The sequence below is a fragment of the Triturus cristatus genome, chromosome 9, assembly GCF_964204655.1.
Source record: "Triturus cristatus chromosome 9, aTriCri1.1, whole genome shotgun sequence".
Classification (NCBI taxonomy): Eukaryota; Metazoa; Chordata; class Amphibia; order Caudata; family Salamandridae; genus Triturus; species Triturus cristatus.
The window spans coordinates 529237480-529244532 of NC_140592.1; positions in this window are offsets into that span (position 1 = coordinate 529237480).

Here is a 7053-nt window from a genome sequence, read left to right on the forward strand (position 1 = left end):
GCCAAGGAAACTTCTACTACCACTGCCCCTAATGCAACTGCACCCCCCTAGCTCCAGTACAAGTGGTAGTACAGCCCCTAAGGGATTGGTAGGGTTACCCTTGGGTTCCGAGTGGGTTCTGACTTAGTCAGGTGTCTAGCTCATGCTGTTTTGGTCTATGATGGTGGCATAGATCTTGCCACCTTACTAGTCAGTCCCACTAACTAGGGCAAATAAAGGCAATAGCCTTTGATAAATGGACAAGATGCAATGGCCTCCAGGGACACTGGGGCCAGTGTCACAATGGTGACAAATTAACTTGTACCGTAAACGGTGTGGGAGGTATGATTCTAAGCACTGGAAGAGCCCTCTGTTAGGCTCTCAATGTTCCTGGTACCGGCCTTCTAGACCTGGACAGCACAAAATGCTTGCTGCCGACTAGAGACACGATTCTGCCCTCCTGCTGCTGTGCCAAGCTCGAGCAGGGGAAGGCAGAACAATAGGCATCCTGTCAGAGGGAGCTGAGACCACCACCCAGACAGGATTTAGTGTCTTGGGGCAGGGGGGGTACGCTTGCCAGTGCAACTCAGTCTGCATGAGGGGCACATTTGGTGTCCCCATGCATAGTCCAGTTCAAACCAGCTCTGGCACGAAACTGGACAAAGGATATGGGAGTAACCTCCCCCTGTCCAGACCCTTCCCTGGGATGGTCCCCTGGATCGTCCGAACCCTTTCCTTAGGGTACTTAAGGGCTTACCTGTAGGTGGGCCCCTAGATTCATCGTGGGACAGGATTCAGATCAGACACCACTTCTTCCCATGACCGATAATAGCAGCGTAGTCCAAAACATAACAGAACGCTCCAATCCCTCCGGTATTCCCCATGTTCAAAGCATACTGGAGTCCGCTGTTGAGGGTAATCTAGATACCTAAATACCAAAAGCTATGTGTTTCACACACTATTGACACATCCGGAAGACGCGACCCCTCTCTACGGAGCAATCTGGCCAGGGGGTAAAGACCCGTCTTATGGCTTTTAACTCACAACCCAGACACCGCGGCAAACTGCTCCAGCAGTCGCATCAGAAATGGGATGAATTCTGCTGGGTCCTTCGCATATACAAGTGTGTCTTCTGCATACATGGAGACTACATGATGGCCATCCCCAGTTGGAATACTACAACCCAACAGCTGATCCCTTAGAAATATTGTGAGTGGATTGATAGCAAGCACAAACAATAGCGTAGACAACGGGCAGCCATGCCGAGTGAGCATATATACAAATATGGACATCACTGTTGGATGTCTAGCCATATAATTCCACTGAATTCGGTGTTGTGTTGGTACCTATATGACTACGCTAGCATTATTACAATACATAGAAGCATAAGTGACTGTATAAGGAGGAATATTTGACCTTTTCTATGAAACTAAATGTCTCTTTGATTGAAATGTTTTACAGATTTTGGCAAAAATGGTCAAGCCACATCAAGTTTGGACCTGCATTTGTATTTCTGTCCATGTTTTATTATATTAATAATAATAATAATAATCGTAATTATACTAAAGAGGTGGCCCCACAGCCATAGGGAACAGGGCACTACTAAGCAGTAGAGGTAACGAGTTTTTCCCTTAGAAACAGAATTTAAAACACACTCGTTCACAAACTCACTCAGAATAACAATTCACCATGCATAAAATGTACATATGGAATGAGACCCCCTACCACACACTAATGTGGCACCAATTTGAAAATGTAACACCAGAGGCTTTAATTAAAAAAGTGGAAAATCAAATCGTAACAAATCCATTATTTCCATCTGTTGGACCTGTCAGCCCTAGGGTGGTCTCCCCTTCTATTTTTGTATCGTGCCTCATTTTTTCCACCCTCATTTTTATGTTGGACTAGGTCTCCGGGCGCCTTTTCATTGCCAGGCAGTGTTAAGGTGCAGGTTCTCCCTTCTCCCAAGATGGCTGCCACAGACCCCTGCTACTGCAGGGTGGTAGTTTTTCATAGTAGCACCCTAGCTGCCAGGAGCTGGCTGGGACCCACAACAATGTTGCGATACCAGCCCACCTTTTTGTCCCATAGTTAGAGTGGGGAAGCTCCTGGAAGAAGCTGGAACCTTCTAGAAGGGAGGTGGGGTTTTACTTTTGCCGCCTTGGCTAGAGGTCACCTGACCTAGGGCTACTTAAGAGTGGGAGGGAAACTTTTGTGGTGAGTTGGCCATTGGGGTGAAGCAGAGCTGGAAGAATCCACCAGGAGTGTAGGCGGTAGGGCCTAGCCAGGGACTTATGCCTCTGAGAGTGACAGGATTTAGGTACTGCCTCTTAAGTGAGTGAGGTGCCCTGTGAATCCCACTGATCTTGCCCAGTAGTAGGAGGACCCAGAGACTCTCTGCCAGCCTGACTAGGAAGGATCTAGTCGCCCTCTTCATTCCTACCCCCTGTAACAGAACCCCTTAAGGGCGCCAGATACATCTGCGCCAAAAGACTTCATCTGTCAACTGAGAACTGAAACCTAACTTTAAGAACTGAGACTGCATGACAAGAGCGAGCTGTAAGCCTTGAATGCCAGAGCTGAGACTGCGTGTCCAAGCTGACCTATCAAACTAAATGCTAAGCCGATTGCCAAGTCACCGGGGATCGACCAGGTACTAGCGCTGTGACCCCCGCGCTCCCTGCCCTGGTCTGGGACCCCCGGCAGCGTGCTCCGCTGAGCACCATATCCCCATCCTTAATTTGAGCCCCCCCCCTGCGACGACGAAGCCAGCGCGTTCACCGCCGCGGCCTGGAGGCCTGGAGGAGTGCCCTGCTGTGTTGCGAGGCCCAGGCGAAGCCCGGGGCCCCGTCGCTGCCGTCGCAGCCGTGTGAGGAGGTGCGCAAGGTCGGGGCCGAGTTCCCCCAACGTCGTGAGGACGGACGCCTGCTGACGCCGAGACGGAGGTAAGCCCGGAGGCCGAGATCCCCCCTGGTGCGCCCCCTGCTGGTCTGGAAACCACACCGCACTTGGCCCGGGTTGTCCCCTCCGTGGGAGTCCCCTCCCCTGCCTGCGCGACGGAGAGACCCCGCCGAGGGATCCTGTCCGTGTCCCCCCTTCTGTAATACTGAGCGCGGTGCTCTGTGAACTGCACCGGAGCATAGGGACCCGCTCCGCAAGTCCGGTCATCCTCCCCGCTGGAAGCCGCCCAAAGAACTGACTGACATTACCCTCGTGTGGCGCTTCATGCCACCGACCCTGCTTCCCCAGCCGGAGAGACAAGGAATGCGAGTAGCGCACTGTGTTATATGCTCTGCTCGAAAGTAGATTACATGACAAGGAATGCGAGTAGCGCACTGTGTTATATGCTCTGCTCGAAGTAGATTACATGACAAGGAATGCGAGTAGCGCACTGTGTTATATGCTCTGCTCGAAAGTAATTACCTGACAAGGAATGCGAGTAGCGCACTGTGTTATATGCTCTGCTCGAAAGTAATTACCTGCCAAGGAATGCGAGTAGCGCACTGTGTTATATGCTCTGCTCGAACGTAATTACATGCCCAGGAATGCGAGTAGCGCATTGTGTTATATGCTCTGCTCGACCGTAGTTACATGCCCAGGAATGCGAGTAGCGCATTGTGTTATATGCTCTGCTCGAAGGTAATGATATGCAACTGATTACGAATAACGCGTTGTGATAACTGTTCTACGCAAACGTTTCCACATGCAACTGATTGCGCGTAGCGCTGTGTTTTATATGCCTTGCTTCACAGTACTAGGGGCCAGTGGTCACGAGGAGCGCTCAGTTTGACAGGCGCCATGTTAGTGAACCCAATGTTTCCCCTTACAAGTATTACGCTGTGTTAGACGGCCGGTTCAGGGAAAGACTTTACGTAAGCGCGCACAGCGCTAGAATCGAGGTTAGGCACTGCATAGATATCACCAAGAGTGTCGCATGTACTGAACGATGGTATTGTGATTCATGTATTGTCTTGTTATTTCCTGAACTGCAACTGACCAGCTATACTTGGATAAACTTGAAGTATTTGCATAATTTAAACGGTGTGGCGTCCCTTATTGTGTGTGACTCTAGTCCCTGAGAAGCGTGTGGTGTATGGTTGCTTAACACATAGCCCTCTGATTGCCTGACCGGCTCGCGCCACGTTACCGCCTATAGGGCCTGGTGACCCCAGGTTCCTACATTGTTGGCCAGCGGTGGGATCCTTGGGACTTGTGACCATACAGCACCCTTCCGTGAGGCGAAGGGCGCCACAATTAAACGCCTATCCTACATTTTTTGTTCCACAGCTCAGAAACCATTGTTGCTGGATCATTAGTTCCACTGTCCAGGTAGAGAGTGCAAGAAACCTGGTGAGCCACTAACTGTTGCCTACACCCTAGGAATTTTCTCCTTAGAGTCTAGGTCCCCACCTGCCAGAATGGAATCCCGGTTAGCTGACCTCGAGGGGTACACAGTGAAGCAACTAAGGGAGTTCGCGCAGGAGTTGGAGGTGCCTGGGATGCGGAGGGCCAAAGCGCCGGAACTCCGTACCGCCATTAGGGCATGGGTAGAAGCCCACCCAGAAGGGAGAGGGGATGAGGGACAGGGGGCGCCAGATGCACCTCAGGAGGAGAGCGCCCAAGAAGTCGTAGACATTGTAAACATAGAGGAGTCTGAAAATGTGCCCCCAGGGAGACGTTCTGGGGCCAGTAGTAGGACAGGGTCTAGTAGGAGCGCGTCTCCAAAGGAGTATGAGGACAGAAGGGAAGAGAGGCAATTAAGATGGGAACTAGCCAGATTGGAACAAGAAAGGGAGAATAAGAAATGGGCAATGGAGGAGAAGAAGCTGGCGCACGAGCTTCAGTTAAAAGAGCTGGAGTTACGCGCCCTCCAATTGAACGCGTCTAACAAAGACAATGGTGGCAGCATACCCAGGGAACCTCAAGAACCAAAATTCTACCTACCCAAAGAAGTCATAGCCAATTATACATTAGGGGATGACATCATGAAGTGGTTGGAGGCATACGAGGTAGCCTTAACGGCCCATGGGGTACCCGAGAGTAACTGGGGAGGTGGTCTCTACCGGTATATACCTCCCACTGTTAGGGACACCCTGTTATATTTGGCCAAGGCGGATCAGGTTAAGTACGCCCCCATGAAAGAGGCCTTGTTAAAGAAGTTTGGCCTGAACCCCGAGAAGTATAGGCAGAAGTTTCGTGGCAGCCATAAGCTGTCCACCCAGACATGGGTAGATTTTTTTGATTATGCGAGGAAGGCACTAGATGGTTGGGTGCGTGGCAGCGAGGTACAGGACTACCAAGGGTTGTACGATCTTTTTTTAAGGGAGCACCTCTTGGATAAGAGCTTTCCGGAGCTGCGCCAACATCTGGTGGACCGCAAGCTGAAGGATCCTCGAGAGCTTGCGGAGGAGGCAGATATTTGGGTGAGCACCCGGGTGTCTCACAAGGGCCCCGGGGGAGATGGCTCGAAAGGCGGACAGGGTTTCCCCCAGAAGAAAGAGGGGGGAGATAAAAAGGTGGAGTTCTCAAAAGGTCCCCAAAATAAGTTTGGGAAGGGAGTAGGAACCCCACCCCCGTCCAATTCCACAAGACCCACTTACCCTGACAGGAGTCAGCAGCCAAGGATTGTGCGGTGCTACGAGTGTGGGGAGATTGGACACTACAGAGGAGATCCCAAGTGTCGCAAGCGACCACCAGCCCCATCGGGCGTGAAGAGTCCCGGGGTGAGTAGTATAGCGCTTGGGGTGGAGCTGCCCTTAGATAGGGAAGGGGAGTGGACAGGCCTGACACTGGTTTCACTCGGGGATAGAGAGGTGGTCCCCATAGTGTCCCTGCCCCCGAACACTGCTAAATATCAGCAGAGGGTGAGAATTAATGGGGAGGAGGTGGAAGCTCTGAGGGACACAGGGGCCAGCATGACCACTGTCGTGCGGCGGCTGGTGTCCCCAGACCAAGTAGTCCCCGAGGAGTTCCATCCGGCCGTATTGGCTGACGGCAGTTTGAGTCACTATCCAGTGGTTCGTGTTCCATTCGAGTGGGGAGGAGTCAAAGGCCTACTGCGAGTTGCTGTGAGCCCTGCCTTGCCTGTGGGGTGTTTGCTAGGGAACGACCTGGAGCACACCAAATGGAAGGACGTCGAGTTTCACGCTCACACTGAGATGCTGGGATTACCAGGGTGGACTTGCGTGAGCACGCGGTCCATGGCTGCCCGGCATGGAACTCACCCGGAGTTGGAGCCTGGAATCATGGCCCAACCCCAACCCAAACGTGGGAAGAAGAAGGTGGTAGAGGACATGCCCCGTGAGTCGGATGGGGAGGCCGCAGAGGTGCCCCCGGAGTCCGCGGAGGTAGATGTCGTTCCTGTGGAGAACTTGCCGACCCTTGCTGACTGGCAAGTGGAAGGAGGGCCTACCCGGGAGGAGTTTTGTCAAGCACAAAGGGCGTGCCCCACTCTTGAGGGTATGCGGCGGCAGGCCGAAGCTCAAGTGGCTAGTCAGGAACTGGGAGGTTATCATGTGTATTGGGAGGATGGTCTCCTATACAGTGAGCCCAGGGTGCCGGTACATGGATCTTCGAGGGCCATAGTGGTCCCCCAGTGTTACCGGGCCTTCCTGCTGGAGTTAGCGCACGAGATCCCCTTAGCTGGACACCTGGGCCAGGACAAAACCTTTGCACGGTTAGTCCCCCATTTTTATTGGCCCAGGATGAGGATTGCCTCAGATGCCTTTTGCAAGACCTGCAAGTCTTGTCAGGCTAGTGGCAAGACTGGGACAAAGTTGAAAGTCCCGTTGGAACCGCTCCCCGTGGTCGGGACCCCTTTTGAGAGGGTCGGTATCGATATTGTTGGGCCATTGGACCCTCCGACCGCAGCGGGACACCGGTTCATCTTGGTTTTGGTGGACCACGCCACAAGGTACCCAGAGGCTATTCCTCTGAGGACCATCACTGCACCGGTGGTGGCGCGGGCACTGTTGGGAATTTTTACCCGAGTGGGATTCCCGAAGGTCGTGGTGTCGGACAGGGGCACCAATTTCATGTCGGCCTACATGCAGGCCATGTGGAAGGAGTGTGGAG